Source organism: Acromyrmex echinatior, chromosome 11, assembly GCF_024713525.1.
Source record: "Acromyrmex echinatior isolate Ae372 chromosome 11, ASM2471352v2, whole genome shotgun sequence".
NCBI lineage: Eukaryota > Metazoa > Arthropoda > Insecta > Hymenoptera > Formicidae > Acromyrmex > Acromyrmex echinatior.
The window spans coordinates 1,390,581-1,408,646 of NC_141862.1; the positions used below are offsets into that span (position 1 = coordinate 1,390,581).

Below are 18,066 nucleotides of genomic sequence, written 5' to 3' on the forward strand. Positions count from 1 at the left end.
GTGCATATTTTTGTATATATATATATATAGAATCTTTATAATATGTTTTTATCACTATTATATTATTATTTACTTTTTCCAGTTTTTTTTCCTTTTTTGTGTAATTATATATATATATATATATATATATTCTTATGCTTATTATTATATGGAAGGGTATATGCCCGCTCTCAACTTATCACTATGTTGGGCGTAACCTAATGTAATCAATGTTTCCTTCATGTCGATTTGATGATACTCACCTCCGCTACGAATTTCTAACTTAATTAACGCAGCTTCATTTTTTATGGTCCCCAAAATGGACATCCGTTCCTCCTGTTAATTTATGAGGAATCTGGTCAGGTCCCTTGTCTTCTTTGGCCAAGACGAACCGGAGAAGGGAGCGGTGTGAGCCAATCCACAAGGAATCCCTTGCCATTTTAGTTGGCAGAACCTGTCCTCCAGAATGTGCACCTCGAATAATCGGCGTTTCACGTTACGGCCCCAGTCTCGTAGAGAGATCACGACCGTTCCGTCTCCGTTGACGTTATAATGTCTGTTATAATTCCGCGTTGCCATCCTCGGTTTTCGCGAATGGCCATGAGTGTCTCCGACAACAACGTAATCGGGACGATGGCGCAGCATGTGCCCCCTTTGTGTCATCCTTCGGGTTAATTCCTCGAACAAGTCCTGAAAGTCTTCACTCCCGGTCTTCAATTGAACCCAGAACATCATAGGTGAGTACACTTTTATGACTTTCACTGCCATCGAACTCCGCGCCAATAGTTTGGCGTTAATGCATTCGATTTCCACATTGTCTACAGAAAGGTTATCGTGATACTTAAAATGCCTGCATGGCACCGCATGCTATCTTATTTATCCATGTATATGTATGTATATACGAATTTTATTTGTTTATTTATTTATTTTTATTATTATTTTTTTTTTCGAGAGAGGAAAAGAAAATTGTAAATCGTGCCGGATTTTCCCTTTAATTGCTCAGCCCTTCAATTCAAGAGTATAGGTGGATTCTTCCTTCGAAGGAAGGAGAGGATAAATAGGTTCTAGTTTAGTCTCAGTTTCATTATGCTCTTGTAATTCGAGATCTGGAGCACTAGGATTTGCATCTCTAGGTTTATCCCTTCCTAGATGCAATAAAAATTGAGTAAGTGAATCCCATACGGCTCCCAGTAGGTACACCAACCGTACACAGTGTGTAGAGCATATCCATGTACGAATGTGTCTAACAGCAGTTTGATAACTCTAACAATTAGGTATACTCCGATTAATCCAGCGCTGATATTGTCAAAGATTAAAAATTTATTTCAAAATTTTTCCCAAGCGGAAATAGCGATTCTTTCTATTGATGCTTCGTCTATAAGAGAGTGATTCTCCATTTATTACGGTTGAGTGCCCTAATATGCCTCTTACCATGAGGATTGCAGGTCGCTCTGCGGGGAACATTATGTGATCCTTGAGTTCTTCCAGATCACTTTGTGAATATATTCCACTGGTCGCTACTGCTCCTGGGTTGGTGTATTTCCATGACGGTTTAGTTGAAGGCTTCATAAGGTGAGTGATAATGTCTCCACCGGTTTAGGCATAATTTTATATCATGAGTCTCCCAAGAGGTACATGGTAGGTGCAAAAGAATTAAGGTAATCTGAGTTCCGTGACGTATTAATACATGCGTTTGCGGGGTCAGAAAGTATGTCTCATTTCCTCGTATTACTGGAAGCTGCTCGTAACATTCTGTGGTTCGAGCTAATTTTACTTCGATACACATTTCACTATGTGAATTATTTCTCCTGCCAAAAGTGCCATATATCCAGGTCTCTTCATAAAATGATACGCGAAAATGTCAGGCGATCTGGCGGATAACATCTATGGATAACACATTCTGCATCATACGATATTCAAATTGATATTGTTGCAATAATATATTTCTGTATAGTTGATTAATTTGAGTGCGAACGTGTCTTTCTACGTATACGAATTTTGAATTTACGTATGTGAAGATATCCATGTTTACTACTATAAAGCCAGAGCTTTTAAAAATTTCGATACCAAACGTCGTTTCGAAAATTATTAATTTCGGATGTTCGGTTCTGTAAGTATATGTAAGTATATGTCCACAAGTGGTATATGTTTCAGTGCTAATTAAAGAGAGAATCATATTGGTCGTGGTTATTGAATAGACCGTTTGAGATCGCTCATTGGTAGCATCAAGTATTTTATTAGCGTATTCATTGTATAGTACGCCATAATCGAAACCTCTGCAATGATCAACAGGTACGGGATCCCAAAAGGTATCCCCTTCCTCTATGTCAGTACAATGAGTGGAACTCAGTTCACAGGTTACTCCTGATCTGAGATGTACACGATTTGTATTTATCCGAACGTCAGCGATGTAATCTTGTAAAGTAATTTTGAGGCTGCCTAATACAATAACATTTCCCCAATTTCCATATGGATCGGAATAATGCACTGCTGGTGCATATGTCGTCATTGTCAACATGCCCGGCTAAAATTATTGGACGTGATACAGTCTGATTAGATATCAGACTTGTTATGTGAGTTCCAGTTATTTCGAAGCTTCCGTAGGTATGCATGCGTCGACATGCGTCTCGAGATACATCGGCTATGTATGAGAATTGCCCATTATATACGTCCATCATATGTGAAAATATTCCACATCTTTTTCACATCTTATTCCACATCTGTACGATCTATTTCGACTTTACATTGTATTACTTTCACAGATTTAAAGTCGTTGAGTTGAAGTACTTGTATATAGATAGTACTTGTATATAGATTTTGCTAGAGTTTATATTCTGCGGAGGAATCACACTCTTCGACGTTTAATAATGATAATGTATTAAATTTGCTGCTGCAGAGCCACAGTCGTATCCTATTGTTCCACAAGTTCCTTGAGTCCATATTATTAATATAAATATGACGGTTATTCTTTTAATACAGCAATCCATCATCTGAAATGTCGATTTGATTTGTTTAATTATTATGAACTGGTGTAATGTGAGAAATTCGCAAGCGGTTAGGGTGAATGATGCGACTATTTTTCTTTATTTTAGTTTTAACATTATTTTTATTTAATATTTCCAAGACTTTATGAGGCCCGGTATATTGATCTCCAAATTTTCCGGGTTTTGGTCCCTTTAATAAAAATACATGATCTCCAGGCTTGAATGTCTGTGGATTAATTTTCTTATCGTAATGTTTTTTTGATTTAACTTTAGCTTCTATGACGTTTTTACGAGTATTTGTTTGGATTGCATGGAGTTGCGTAACTAAATTTATTAGATAATCATCGTAATTAACTAATTTGTCTTCAAGGTTGAAGAGCTCATTTGACGGTACTCTTGCTATTTTATCGAACACTAATTCGTATGGAGTAGCCTCATGGAGGACGCTAATGTTGTAATTAAACATGGCTAAGCCAATCCATCTGTCTCATTGTTTCTGCTCGTTTGCGTATTGTTCCAAGTATTCTCCTAATGCGTGGTATGATCGTTCTAAGGATCCATTTGATTGAGGGTGAAATGCAGTTGTACGGAATTTATGGATTCTGAATATTTTTACTATTTTCTTCATTAATTCACTGATAAAATTTCTTCCTTGATCTGTTAATATAGCTTTAGGTGTTCCTAATATGCAAATAAATCTGTCAACAAAGGCTTCTGCTATTGTCTCTGATATTTGATCCGATAAGGATATCCCCATGCAAAATTTAGTTAACTGATCTTGGGTTAAGATATATTCGTTACCTCTTTCAGTTTTAGGTAAGGATCCTACGATATCCATGGCTACTTTGTCAGAAGACGATCCTGTCAGTGTATGTCAGTGATTATCATAGGTTGTTTAGTTTTTACTCGAACGAGTTTTTTTAACTGACATTGTAAACATTATTGTATATATCGTTGAACATCAGACTTTAGATTTTCCAATGGTATTTGTGTTTTATTCTGTTATAAGTTTGTGACACCTCGGTGTCCTCCCGTAGGTAAGCAATGCATTTCTCCGATTATCGTAGATCGAAGATCTTTAAGTGGGTATTTCACTAGTCCATTGCATATAATTAATTTGGTTGTTGAATCCACAAAAATTGCAATGCGATTTTGATATTGCTCCATGGTTGTTAACATGATCGGTTTTAGCAATGCTAATAGTTTCTAATTTTAATTCTGCAGTAATAGACCGTAAATCTTTTATTATGGCGGAAATCTGAGTGAAGGTCATCATCGGTCCCTCACGTTGCCCTTCACTGATAGACAAGGCTAAATGGTAGTATTTTTTGTATTTTACGGCTTTTCCTACAGCGAGATCTTCTAAACGAGGGATCTCGTTTCTTTCAAACAGTTTTTGTGAACCTAAGTCCAACGGTCTCCCATTGGTGTCGATAAAATATGCAACGTTATCCTTTCGTAAAAATAATAGATCGCGAGAATTATTATTTTTGATTATTTGATCATTAACAATAATAGGCTCTGTTTTTCCTTTTAATTTCTGAATTTTATGTCCTTCCTCAAATTCTTCCTTTTCTTGATTTTCCTCTTCATTGTCACTTTCTGCATCGCCTTTTCCAATGAGTCATTTCTGTCTTTTACTCTTTTCGTCTCATTTTCTTGTTGTGAGAAATCTCGGGGTAGCTTATCCTGCTGGGCACTTCTATTTTTTGCTATTTGGCTTCGAATCTGCATTTTATTACTTTGAGGAATATTGCGCGTTATAGCCTTTTCCATAGTTTGTGGCTCTTGTGGTTTCTCTATCTCCTTTCATGTAAGAGATGCTGAATTCGTATCCTCTTCAGGTGGATGATCGTCTGGAAATAAGTCTTCAAGTGGTTCGTCATCAGTCAAATATAATTTAAAATCTTCCTCCTTATCTGATTCTTCTTGCATTTTAGAAATCATTTCTGCATCTTTTGGATCGTTAAGATTCAAAAGCTTGTGGTGATTAATTATATTGCAGTTCGCTTCTTCAAGGTTGTTTGAGATCGGTAATTCGAAAGAAAAGCAAGAATTCTTTCAGTCGACCGACAGTAATTGTCATTGAACGCATGCATAAATTGAGCTCGTGATTTCATCTCGAGCATGATCTAAATCCTCGATAAAAATCAGCGATTTGGCGTTCTTTGTTCTTTTTAAAACAAGTCGTTACACGCAAACAAGTTGTCGTTACCGGCAACGGACAATCGAAAGTTCTAGAACGATTCAATTCGCGCACGCGAGCGCCGCGCTCCGACGAATACGTCACGCACTGTCACCAATCCCACGCACGGATTTTCTGTCGCGCATGACTGTTACGTTGAACGTCGTTAGAAAAGAATCCAAAGCGCCAATCAATTTTGTACACCTAATGCCACGTAATAATTACGATTGTGGCAAATTTTTATTGGATTTTTCCCAAAAAAGAAAGCTCAGGCCGAAAGCAATAAATGCTTCGATCTCGCCTTCCTCCTTCTTACTTCTAAAAAGTTCTTAGAGTCCTTAGTTCTTAGAGTCTAAAAGTTCTTAGAGTTCTTAGAATCATAATCTCGCTTCGTAAAATCGCCGTGCTAACCGCTTAGTGAAACCGCTATAAAACGAATCTTTCGAGAAGTGCCGAGAAAATCGCCGAGATTTTTCATCACCGTGATTTCAAATTGTATTGGGAAAAGGTGACCGCATTTAATATTCTGTCAATCTAATATTTAATTAATTATATTTGTTGAATTTGTAATTGTGCATATTAAAGAAAATTCTTTTGTTAAATTACAAAGAAACTGAGTTCTCTTTACTGTCGTGTATCATACCAGCCGTGTGCCGATCTCTCACTCGAATCTTTTCGCGCGGTGCACTCTCGCACAAAGGTCTACCGGATTTCGTGACAATGCATCGGCATTTACATTAGTTTTACCTGCTTTATATACCACGTCGTAATCGTATTCAGCTAATTTTAATCTCCATCGTAGTATTCGCATGTTTGCGTCCTGTGCATTTTTAAACCAGAGAAGAGGTTTGTGATCCGTAACCAAAGTAAATTTCCGTCCATATAGATAAGGTCTAAAATGCTTGACACAATACACTATGGCTAAAGCTTCCTTCATAAGTGTCGTATTTTATTTCGTTTTCAGTCAGAGTTCGCGAAGCGTATGCTATCGATCAATCTTTATTTATTTCTTCTTGTGATAGAATGCCTCCACATCGCTATTCCGGAAGCATCAGTAGTTAATATAAAAGATTTGGAAAAATCGGGATATTACAAGACAGATTCTTCGCACAATTTCTCTTTTAATACTTGGAAGGAGTCTTCTTGATCTATTGTCCATTTGAATTTAGTGTCATTTTTTAACAAATTGGTGAGGGGTTTGGTTAATTTTGAAAAATTTAGTATAAACCTTCGGTAATATCCGGCTAATCCAAGAAATTGTTTGATATTTTTCAGCGTTTTGGGCCTTGGAAATTGCCTTACAGCTTCTAATTTCTTCGGATCGGGTTTAACTCCATCCTTACTAATTATATGCTCCAAATAAGTGACTTCGGTTTTTAAGAATTCGCATTTGTCAGGCTGTAATTTTAAATCAGCTTTGCGCAATCACTCTATCAACAAATTATACTTTCTTTCGTGTTCTTCTAATGAAGCAGCGTAGATGACAATGTCATCTATATACACAAATAGTTTTTCGCCTTGCAATCCTGATAATACTAAATCCATTAATCGTTGAAAAGTAGCGGGCGCATTCTTTAATCCGAAAGGCATTCGGTCAAATTCGTAATGACCGAAAGGAGTTGTAAATGCAATTTTATGGCTGTCAACAGGATCCATCTTTATTTGATGAAATCCGGACGCTAAGTCGCATACTGAAAAATATTGCGCTCCGCCTAATTGATCCAGAATATAATGTTAGGTAACGGGTATGCATCCCAGTTTTTTCGTTTAAGGCTCGGAAATCTAATATCATTCTCCACCGCTTGTTTCCCTTTGTGTCCTTTTTTTGGGAACTATCCATATAGGCGTATTATACGGTGATTGAGAAGGTTTTACGATGCCTCCTTCTAACAGTTCTTCTACCTGTCTATTTATTTCTTTTTTATTTTTGCGGGAATTTGCGGGAATCTGTATTGTCGTTATTTATAGGTCGATCATCCGTTGTAGATATTTGGTGTTGTAATATATTTATTGCTGACAACTTTTCTCCAGGGATGTGAAATCTGTCCTGGCTATCAGTTATAAGTTTCATTACACTTGTTTTTTCCTGGAAACTCAAATGCGCCAAACGCAATAGTTATGTAATTTCTGTGAGTCTATTCTTTCCGATCTTTTCCGATACAATTAAGCATTCGCGTGGAATATTTTCGTAGGTTCATCTCGACACTCTTGTTCAGTTCTTTCCTTATGTTTTGACTTACGTTTGCGCATGAATTTCTCCATCATTTCTTGAGATTGATTTTGTGTAGACGTCAAAATTTTTGAAGATGGTTTATTTTCCTTTGAACATTCATATCACATGATTGCATTTTTTCTAAAAGTTCATCGATAGTAATATGAGAGGAATCTTTTTGAAGATTATCATTTTTTGCGGGAATTCCAACCCTTGGTATTTTAATTTTTCCTAGAGTGGAGCTCTTTGCCTTTGGCTCCTTTTGATACAATTGAGTTGTAATGCATAGCGAGGTTTGGTTATTTATCTCCTTGCAATCGACAGGAGTAGAATTTAACAGGGAAATATGGAAACTTACCTCTGCAATTCTGGAATTATTTAATTCTTCAGGAGGGGTTTGGTAACTTCCCTCTCCAAAATTTTTTGAATTATTTGAATTTTCAGGAGAGGTTTGATAACTTCCCTCTCCAAAATTTTTTAAATCGTTTAAATTTTCAAAAGAGGTTTGATAACTTCCCTCTCCAAAGATTTTGGATTCTAGGATTTCGGAGGAGATATATAAATATTCCCCTCGATGAATATTTGGAATAGAATTTTTTCTCGATTTTTTAAGTCCTCTCATTAATTTATTCTCATCAAATACCTCAAAATCTTCATTTCTTTTTCTGTTACTGTTGTCTCCTGTCAGAACGTCTCCGTTCGTAATTCCGTCATTATTTGAACTGGCATCTACTAAAGTCTTCGAAATGGATTTGAATATTCCTTGGATGGGTAAAACAACTTTGTGCATTTACAATTTTGTTTTGATTACCATCAAGCATTTCAATGCTTGAATTATCGTTGTCAAATAATTCATTCATGGGTTTGAGGCGCAAGGTTGGTATTTGTACCTCAACTTCTTCGTCTAACGTGCTTATGACGCTTAAATATGCTTTTCCAGAAACGTTTTCTACTATTGTATCTCCTAGGTAAATTCGATGTGCTATTTTTAATTTTGGTATATATCCTATTTTTATCTCCGGGTTTCTTATTCTCACATAAAATAAAGATTCTGATCGTGGTAGTTTCTGGTGAAAAGAAAGGTATATTAACTCCTGATACATCTAAGTATCCTTTCGCGTAGTCAATTTTCGAGGAAGTCTGTTTGAAGAAATCGTTACCTAATATTCCGGATTGTAAGATTGGAAAATTACCTGATACAATATGAAATGTAATATTTTCTCCAAAGAGGGGAAAATTATTTCTCCTAGCGTATAAACGGGATATTCGTTTATGGCATTTAATTTTAGAATATTACTATAGTTGATAATACTGTCCTTAGGTACAAAATTTTCCTTGATTATGTTTGGCCCAGAACCGGGCCAACTATCTTATCTAACATAAAAGCTACGGGTGATATTGACTCGCAAAAGTTTACCTGAACGGTAGGCACGCGACTATGCTTGTCGAGATTTACAGTTACGTATTTCCAACGCATTTTTGCCTACTGGACCTTTTTTGATGTCGACGGGTGTAAAACTCGTTCGGACCCCTGTGCCACACCCGATTTCGAGGGGTCGCCGGAGTTTCCCTGTTCGTTTATCTTTTTTCGGTTATTGCTTGCGATTCGTAATTCCCAAGTTTCGAGGAGATGCCCTTGCCCTTCACAATACCAGCAGAATAATGAGTCTGAGGGTGCAGCGTTTTGCCCTATCTTAGATCGACAATTTTTATGCCCAAAATTGTTATAGATTTGACAGACGATCTTTACTTTACTGTGTTATGTTGCTCATTCTGCTTTTTCCAGCTTTTATTGGCCGAATAACCTGGCTTATCGCATCACTGACAGATTACAGAAGATTTATTCTGACTATTGTTATTACTTGTTTGAGATCGGTAATTCGAAAGAAAAAAAAAACAAGAATTCTTTCAGTCGACTGACATCAATTGTCATTGAACGCATGCATAAATTGAGCTCGTGATTTCATCTCAAGTATGATCTTAATCCTCGTTAAAATCATCGATTCGTCGTTCTTTGTTCTTTTTAAAAACAATTCGTTACACGCAAACAAGTTGTCGTTACCGGCAACGGACAATCGAAGGTTCTAGAACGATTCAATTCGCGCACGCGAGCGCCGCGCTCCGACGAATACGTCACGCGCTGTCACCAATCCCACGCACGGATTTTCTGTCGCGCATGACTGTTACGTTGAACATCGTTAGAAAAGAATCCAAAGCGCCAATCAATTTTGTACACCTAATGCCACGTAATAATTACGATTGTGGCAAATTTTTATTGGATTTTTCCCCAAAAAGAAAGCTCAGGCCGAAAGCAATAAATGCTTCGATCTCGCCGTCCTCCTTCTTACTTGAAAAAGTTCTTAGAGTCTAACAGTTCTTAGAGTTCTTAGAATCATAATCTCGCTTCGTAAAATCGCCGTGCTAACCGCTTAGTGAAATCGCTATAAACCGAATCTTTCGAGAAGTGCCGAGAAAATCGCCGAGATTTTTCATCACCGCGATTCCAAACTCAATTTGGAAAAGGTGACCGCATTTAATATTCTGTTAATCTAATATTTAATTAATTATATTTTTTGACTCTGTAACTGATTATATTAAAGAAATTCTTTTGTTAAATTACAAAGAAACTGAGTTCTGTTTACTGTCGTGTATCATACCAGCCGTGTGCCTGTCTCGCACTCGAATCTTTTCGCGCGGTGCGCTCTCGCACATTACTAGTTCGATAATTTTTGGCGTTATGCCCTGATCTAAAACATATTTGACAAATAATATTATTTCCCTGTAAAATATTAACGGATTGTCGTGCTTGAGGGTCGTGAAGTCGACATTTGTCAGCGCTGTGTTTGCGTTTCTTGCAGATTTGACATATTAAAATCTCTGTTCCAAAATTATTTAATTTTCTGCAGTTTGAAGCTAAATGTCCTTCTTTATAACAAATCTGACAAGTTTCTCGTAATTTACTCGTATTCAGCGCCTTGCTCGATGTACTTTCCTGATTCTGTCGCAAATCTGTCATCGAATGGAGTTCTCTTTCCATTCGTAACGCGTCAGCTACCGTTTCTTGGATACCTAAATTCCTTGTTATTCCTTGCTTGATTTCTGATTTCAATCCTCTAATAAAACACTTGCACATGTCCTTTTCTAAAGATATTTTAATACTTTGATCAGAAATGGCATTCCCCAAAATTTTATGGGCTTCCATTATTTGTTTTTCTAAAATCTTTACCCGACTCGCGTATGTGATTACGTCTTTCTCATTCTGTTGACAAATACGGCTTAATTCGCCTTGCAATTGGTATATATTTTTTGAGGCACCATAAACTTGTTTTAAATATTTAGTTAATTGTGTCACACTGTTAAAGTCCTGATCTTATATAGTGCGGCGCGCTTCACTCACAATTCTTGTCCTTATAATTTTTGTAAATTGCGATTCAGCTTCATCCAATAGCATAGATTTTGATTCCTCGCATCCTTCGATCAAATAGTTCAAAGGGATGTTTTTGCCGTCGAAAAAAGGTATGGCTTCGACAGCGTATTTTAAGGTAGCAAATTGTGCAAGAGCGCACCGCGCGAAAGATTCGAGTGAGAAAACAAGGTTGATATGATAAGCGACAGTAAAGAGAACTTCGTTTCTTTGTAATTTAACAAAAGAATTTTCTTTAATATGCTCAGTTACAAAGTCAAAAAATATAATTAATTAAATATTAAATTAACAGAATATTAAATGCAGTCACCTTTTCCAAATGATATTTTGGAATCGCGGTAATGGAAAATCTCGGCGATTTTCTCGGCACTTCTCGAAAGATTCGTTTTATCGCGATTTCACTAAACGGTTAGCACGGCGATTTTACGAAGCGATATAGTAGCAAGACTATGACTCTAAGAACTCTAAGAACTTTAAGAAGTAAGAACTTTTTCGAAGTAAGAAGGAGGACGGCGAGATCGAAGCATTTATTGCTTTCGGCCTGAGCTTTCTTTTTTGGGAAAAATCCAATAAAAATTTGCCACAATCGTAATTATTACGTGGCATTAGGTGTACAAAATTGATTGGCGCTTTGGATTCTTTTCTAGCGACGTTCAACGTAACAGTCATGCACGACAGAAAATCCGTGCGTGGGATTGGTGACAGCGCGTGACGTATTCGTCGGAGCGCGGCGCTCGCGTGCGCGAATTGAATCGTTCTAGAACTTTCGATTGTCCGTTGCCGGTAACGACAACTTGTTTGCGTGTAACGAATTGTTTTTAAAAAGAACAAAGAACGACGAATTCGATGATTTTAACGAGGATTAAGATCATGCTCGAGATGAAATCACGAGCTCAATTTATGCATGCGTTCAATGACAATTACTGTCGGTCGACTGAAAGAATTCTTGCTTTTCTTTTCGAATTACCGATCTCAAACACAAATAAATTTTGGTACGTCATGGTTTCGTCAGATTCCCTCGATTTAGGGATAGCCACAATTGTTCTACGTTTATTTTCAGAAGTTATATCACCGAATTCGCGCGCGGGTTGAGCGATAATGTCCTCTGAGTCGGCGGAACTGTCAAACACAAGGGTCTTAGAATTATCTAAAATCTCTGAGTCATTCAAAAAGAAACCCACTGCTTCAGATTCAAATTCAGAGGATTTGAGAGGAGTGGAGGTGTGTAATGTGTTTTGTGTATTCGATTTTAACTTATTCAGATTTTAGCAGTTTTATAAAGGCTTTCTATTTCGGATTTATTGCCCGAATTTCTCGTACTCATTCCCGTCTCCTAAGATCGCACTTATAATCCCAGACAAGCCCACAAAAATTCATTTGGTCTATTACGTCTAAACCCTTGAAAATTTGAACAAGGAAATAATGAGGGACAATAGAGAGGGTATGGAAGGATGGTTAGATTCAATCTCACAGGTGTACGAGCGGAGGCGAACACCTGTAAGTCGTACGCACCTTTTCAGTCCCGGAATGTGGATCAACGTCCGAAGGGACGCTATGACACCTGTTCCGCTGGACAGTGCGGACCAACGTTGGTCCTACTATTTGGATCAAGGAACTTAATCCTTTTGACCCGGGACTGGACCTCGTGCGATCTCACGTATTCGAGGGAAGTGAATGCGAGAAGTGATTTTAATAAATGACAGGGAAATACCTTATGTTACGTTTATTAACAATAAAAAAAAAATAGAAAAAATGTTACATATAATAGATTTCTTCCATCCCTTTTTTTATTATAAAAAAATATATAATAATTGTTTGAGATCGGTAATTCGAAAAAAAGGTAAGAACTCCTTCGATCGACCGACAGGAATTGTTATTGAACGCACGCACAAGGCGAGCTCGTGATTTCATCTCGAGCCTGACATTAAGCCTCGTCAAAGTCAGGGATTCGTCGTTCTCTAGTCTTTTCAAAACAATGCGGTACACGCAAACAGGCACCGGCAACGGACAATCGAAAGTTCTAGAACAATTTAATTCGCGCACGCGAGCGCCGCGCTCCGACGAATACGTCACGCGCTGTCACCAATCCCGCGTACGGATTTTCTGTCGCGCATGACTGTTACGTTGAACGTCGTTAGAAAAGAATCGAAAGCGCCAATCAATTTTGTACAACCAATGCCACGTGATAATTACGATTGTGGCAAAATTTAATTGGATTTCTCCCAAGAAGAAAGCCCAGACCGAAAGCAATAAATGCTTCGATCTCGCCGTTCCTCCGGGGCAGATTGCTTAGATAGTTTACACCGCTTAGACCGTTTACACCGCTTAGAGTTCCTAGACTTCTTAGAGTCATAGTCTCGCTACTATATCGCTTCGTAAAACCGCCGTGCTAACCGCTTAGTGAAACCGCTACAAAACGAATCTTTTCAAAAGAACCGAGAAAATCGCCGAGATTTTCCATCACCGCGATTCCAAATACAATTTTGGAAAAGGTGACCGCATTTGATATTCTGTTAATCTAATATTTAATTAATTATATTTTCTGACTCTGTAACTGATCATATTAAAGAAAATTCTTTTGTTAAATTAAAAAGAAACGAAGTTCTCTTTACTGTCGTGTATCATATCAACCGTGTGCCGTTCTCTCACTCGAATCTTTCCGCGCGGTGCATTCTCGCACATTTTCTGGTCCTTCGAGCTGGATTTGAACCAGCGAGAAATATTGTTAGACAAACGCCGCATCACTTTAAAAATTTCACGTCAGCGCTCTCGCTCTGATTCGCTCTCGCACAATAATTAATGTTCGAGATACGGCCAACATGTACATAATTTCCATATTTGGCGTTCGTGCGACATACGGATCGAAAGCTTCTAGAAGGATCTCAAGCGTCCTTAGAAGTTTCCAAAACATAAACTCGGCTATCACCTCGTCGATAAAGTCAAAAAACAACAAGCTAAACCGCACGTCGCACGTACGCAAATTTCAACCGCTATAACGGCTAACCAATTCGGATCGGTCGTAGCGCACGCGCGATCGCGTGACGCAAAACGCGTAATATGCGTTCATCCCAATCAAGAATCCCGATTTACGGGCGCGCATGGCAATAGCGTGCCGCTTGGCCGTTGCGCGCGAAATCGCCAATCGCCACCCGACACAGAGAATCATCTCAAAATTTTCAAGGTGTAAAAATCTCATAGGCGAATGCAAAGGGAAGCCTTTGTTCTCAAAAGAGCATAAAAGGCAAAACCGAGAAGCAATACCGCTCTTAACGCTTTTAACGCTCTTAACGCTCTTAATGCTCTTAGTTCTCCGCAACTCTTAGTTCTCCGCAACTCTTAGTTCTCCGCAACTCTTAGCTCTCCGCAACTCTTAGTTCTCCGCCGCTCTCAGTTTTTTCGCCGTTCTGAGTCAACGTATCACTTTAAAATTTCACGTCAGCGCTCTCGCTTTGAATCGCTCTCGAACAATTAACATCTTATAGGTGCGTGCGTGCGTGCGTGCGTGCGTGCGTGCGTGCGTGCGTGCGAGAGAGAGAGAGAAAGAGAGAGCAATAATGCGTTGGAAAGAATGCAACGGGTGGGAGAGAGAAAGAGCAAAATCCCACATCGTCCTGCAGACCGCGCGCTTAGTGATACACTTCCCCCTTGCTTTTCGGAGAAGCGTCTTGTGACACACTTTTCCCTCCCTTACTCTCATACACAACCATACATATATACGCATTATCACCTAGTGAGTTAGAATCGTGTAACTTATCTATGACTACATTTATACGACATAAGTTGGTAATGAATCTTTCCTTGCACAAATACTAAGTTCACAATGCGAAACGGATCGATATTAGTGGTCGATTTTCACATTTAAGACTGTCTTAAATACAATCATAAGATGTCATATGTCAATTCGAGGACTGTATAAGAATCTTAAGACATTATTTAAGACGGTTTTAAAGTAAGAATGGACTATGAATACTGTCCCATGTTTAGCATTTCACAATTGATAGCTTCCTCCTTATGAACAGTCCATAGACGGAGGGAGCAGAGATTTAGAAAGAGACAGTGTCCAACTGCACACACCATGTTATCCCTTCCACTATGTGCCAGCGGTTTTTCCCTTCCACTCTCATTGACTCGCTCCCTGCCTCTCCTGCCATTGCATCGACACTACGTAAAATTGTATATATGATTTTTTTAACTTTCTGTCCGATAAAAAAGTGGAACTTGATATTGGGCGATAGATTTCATCATACTAAATTTATCGATTTCATCTTTAGGGCAGAAACCCTCCGATTCTATGAGTTTTCTTTTTTATCATATTGATATAATAGAAATAATTATATAATTCTTTGTTAGGTTATAAGCTTTGATGTAGCATTCAAGGTTGGCAATACAAACGGCAATACAAGCGTCCTTACGTACACGATCCTTTAAGGTTCCTGACTACTCAGCCAAGAACTCTGCGTTGACGGTGACGACACAGAATCAGAAACGGCGGTCTGACGAAACCGGTAGCCACATATTTAAGCACGAGCCCATGTCCGTGTACTCGCCTGCGGCGCGCCGAGAGCGAACGAGAGAGCGAGCTCCTTCTCACACTAGTCTCTTCGATCGCAAGATTCTCCTCGTTGTGTAACGAGTATCACTAAATTATCTTTTCTCATGTGGAATTGTCAGGTAGTATTCGTGGGTCGAAACGTTGGTGAGGGACGTGAGGTGCGTCGATGTCGTCATTACTGTCGTCTAGCTTATATTTAGAACTTCGTTGTGCACGGGAAAATATACGGCTGTCGGACTGCTATGGTCGTCTCGTGCTTTGCGAGTGGCGTGACTGTTATTTCTAAGACTGAGTTTTTATCTTGGGTCAAAGAAAGTAGGATTTTATGGCAGTTTAATTTTTTGTTATCACCGGCGGTTGGGAAAATCGTTAGGTTTCTAGAAAGTGCGTCGGCGTTCGTTTTTCCTGCTTTGTAAATAATGTTATATTCATATTCCGCAAGTCTCCAACGCATAAGTTGAGACGTAGAGTCCTTGACGGAGTCGAGTCATGTTAAAGATTTATGATCCGTTACAAGATCGAATTTGTGCCCATATAAATATGGCCGGAAATAGTTTACACTGTAAATTATAACTAAAAGTTCTTTCTCGATTATAGATTTATTCGGCGGCGTTTAATAATCATGAAGCGTAAGCGATAGATCGATCTTTACCTATTGTTCCTTGACTAAGTATGCCTCCAATATGCTCGCGTATTTCGAGGCTTCGGTGACTATAAATGGACGAGTAAAGTACTGTAGGAGGGGTTCGGTGCATAGCGAAGTTTTAAGAGAAACAAATGCTTGTTCCTGTGCGTTGAACCATTCGAAGTTAATATTCTTTTTGAGAAGATTGGTTAACGAACAAGTCATCTTCGAGAAGACTGGAATGAAACGGCGATAATATCCCGCCAGGTCTAAAAACTATTTAATGCCCTTAGGGTCGTTCGATCTGGGAAAATTTTCTATCGCATGAATTTTTTGCGAGTCTGATTTAACTCTGTCTCCTTCAATAATGTGACCTAAATATGCGACTTCCTTACATAGGAATTCGCATTTGTCGGGCTGAAGTTTTAAATTCGCTTTTCGTAATCTCTCCGCCAATTTGTTCGATCGGACTTGATAAATTGACTTCAATAAATTGATTGGTTAAAGGCGTGCTCTGGATATCCGGATTATAGGATTCCGAATCATTCTCTCGTTCTCTCTAAATAACCAATGAATCCTTCTAAAACTTCGGGGCAATCGGAACAATTTGCGACGGAATGCCGAGTGACTGCAGTTAGTATAGAACATACACTATAGGATTCGAAGCGTTCAGGGTAACATATGAAATGAATGTAATGCCACAAGACCCCTTAATAATCCCCTCTTTTCGCTTTCCGACGAGGAAGTATAGCACTCAAGGCATTTGATGTTGCCGTTTTCCCTATGCTGAAAGAATAATGAAGCTACGCAGCATGCACTGCGCAACTTCGTAGAATACGGACTAACCGCTAGAATTCGAGCGTCGATGGATTCACGCAAACGGGGATGTGTGGGACACATGCTGGGTGCGATTCATCAGCGGCAGATTTCAATTACCGAAATATAAAAAGAAATTTGCTTACCTTGCTCGGTTAATGTTCTCTGATGTTCCTGAATGCCAGCAGAAAGAAGTGGTCAGGGAGGAAAGTTTCTGCAGCTTCCAAGATGAACCAATTCGATTCAGATCACGCCAATGGGCTGCTTCTTCACTGTTGTTAATGTTTTTTTGCAACAATCGATTATATGAAAATGTTAAAGCTAGCGAGAAGTGTATTCACTAAGTTCACACTTGAGTTAAAGTTAATTAGGTATATATTTAACAATGATTCACATTAGTGCATTTGTTAGTGGCGTGAAGAATAATTCTTACGTGAAAGTAGACTTATCTCCAAATTAAGTTGGATTATTACGAATTAAAATTTAGATCTTTTGAGTACGTCTAGAATTAGAAATGGAATTAGATTTTATGATTACTTCTAGAATTAAAAATGGAATTAGATTTTATAATTAGGATAGTATAAAAGAAGGGCAAAGAGCCAATAACGTATAAAAGAATTTTAATTTAAGTAAGCAAAATTAATACCAAACAATTAAAATAAAACAAACGATTCAACTTCAATCGAGTCATTTTCAATGCAATCTTACAATAATATAAACATCGTTCTAAATTAAAAATTCGTACATGGTCTTACAATATTCTTACAATTCCTTAATATAAAATTTTTTCTTTCTGTATAATATGCTGCGAGTCATTTTTATTAAGAATTAACAAAGTCATAAGAAAATTCTGGAAAAGTAACCGTGAACAAAAAAAATTAATATTAATCACAGACTATTATATTGTACTACGAAATGGACTACAGTCTACATTTTTTTTTCGTTGTGTATTATTGGACTCTTAACAGATTTACTAAGGTACATTATCATATTACTAATTTTAATGTGATTAATCCTTTTGGTCACGGTTACTTTTCCAGAATTTTCTTATGACTTTGTTAATTCTTGATAAAAATGACTCGCAGCATATTACACAGAAAGAAAAAATTTTATATTAAGGAATTGTAAGAATATTGTAAGACCATGTACGAATTTTTAATTTAGAACGATGTTTATGTTATTGTAAGATTGCATTGAAAATGACTCGATTGGAGTTGAAACGTTTGTTTTATTTTAATTGTTTTGTATTAATTTTGCTTATTTAAATTAAAATTCTTCTTTTATACGTT

General features: G+C 37.8%; 1 protein-coding gene and 1 pseudogene across 1 annotated transcript in view; both read right to left on the bottom strand.

Annotated features, from left to right (window-relative positions):
• LOC105152417 (uncharacterized) overlaps window positions 1–18,066 on the bottom strand; it is a 274,163-nt gene that overhangs the window by 95,212 nt on the left and 160,885 nt on the right. The window lies entirely within an intron of this gene.
• LOC147908004 (uncharacterized) lies at window positions 137–10,583 on the bottom strand (annotated as a pseudogene).